The sequence below is a fragment of the Micromesistius poutassou genome (assembly GCF_964030765.1).
Source record: "Micromesistius poutassou genome assembly, chromosome: 13".
Lineage (NCBI taxonomy): Eukaryota > Metazoa > Chordata > Actinopteri > Gadiformes > Gadidae > Micromesistius > Micromesistius poutassou.
In genome coordinates this window covers 16,692,080-16,693,393 of record NC_140283.1, presented here as the reverse complement: position 1 = coordinate 16,693,393, position 1,314 = coordinate 16,692,080, and the positions used below count along the sequence as shown (strand labels likewise).

At 52.4% G+C, this 1,314-nt stretch overlaps 1 protein-coding gene across 2 annotated transcripts in view; it reads left to right on the top strand.

Annotated features, from left to right (window-relative positions):
- Positions 1-673: 673 nt before the first annotated feature.
- The window catches only part of shisal1b (shisa like 1b), a gene marked incomplete at its 3' end in the record, with an annotated part of 28,827 nt that continues 28,186 nt past the window's right edge, over positions 674-1,314 (top strand). For both annotated transcript variants that reach the window (XM_084477147.1, XM_084477146.1), the window contains exon 1: positions 674-783. The remainder of the gene's footprint in view (positions 784-1,314) is intronic.

Genomic DNA, 1,314 nt, shown 5'->3' with positions numbered 1-1,314 from the left:
TGTGCATTGCAGTTTAATGGTATTCCGTTTTCTTGCCTCATTTGCCTCTGTCCGTTACACACACACACATACACACACACACACACACACACACACACATACACACAGGGGGAACTATAAAAAATCTACATTCACATAAAATCATCCACAAAATCTTCCTCCAACATATTCCCACAGACCCCTCCCCACTCTCTTTCCTTCCCTCCCTCTCACACCCTCCCATCCTCCCTCTCTCTCTCCCTCTCCCCTCTCCCTCTCTCTCGCTCTCCCTCTGTCTCTCTCTCCCTCTCGCTCTCTCTCTCTCGCTCTCTCTGTCTCTCTCACACACGCTTGCCTACTTACAGACCAGCGCTCCGGCTCACTCCCTCAGTCACTCTCTCCCAGTTGCCGCGCTCCGACAGCTTGGATACAGAACACGGTCTTGTAGCAGTGCAGAGAGAGAGAGAGAGAGAGAGAGAGAGAGAGAGAGAGAAAGAGAGAGAGAGAGATAGTTTCTCTCCTTTATTATAATCTCTTTTGTCTCTCTTTAACTCTTTTTTTTTTTTTCACCCTTTTTGGGATTCTTCTGATCCCCTCTGGTGGACGCACCGCCCCTCTCTCACCCCCCCCCACTCCCTGAACAGCTGATCTGATCTGAGTTCAGGCTCCGGGGACCGGAGACGGGGGGGGGTCCTCCGTTTGGAGTGCAGACGCCGCGGGGTCAGGATCGGGAAGCACGCGGCAGCAGGGGGCTAATTGACCACCAGACGGGAGCTGGGCTTGACTGGGATTAAAGCGACTTTGGTAAGGGAGAAAATGCCCGCCGGTTGTATGTTGCATTTTCTTAAACAAACATTCACACCGTTGTGGTTTATTATTGGGTCTTAATAATCTCTTTGGGATTCGGTGATAAAGCTGTGCTCGTTCTAGACACTTCCTATCTGAAGCACGTCAGTGCATACGTCTTTGAACTGTGGGTTTTAATTCAAGGGATCGTCGCTTTACACACGCACACATGCGTTTCTCTTTCCAAAAGTTCAAAAGACAACACGATGGGTTTCAAAAGGATTGATTGCGTTTCCACACAGCAGGACAGGGAGTGGTGGAGCTGGGGGTGTGGGTGTGGGTGTGGGGGTGGTGGTGGTGGTGGTGGTGGTGGTGTTGTTGTTGTTGGTGGGGGGTTGAGGGGGGGACCCGGAGTTTCACCCCGGGTCAGGAGCCCTGTTGTTGGTGCGTCCGCTGGTGTCGTGTCCCCCCTCCAGTTATCCACTCACTCTGGGGCGGGCGTCACAAGAGATGAAGCAGGGCTCTCTCTCTCTCTCTCTCTCTCTCTCT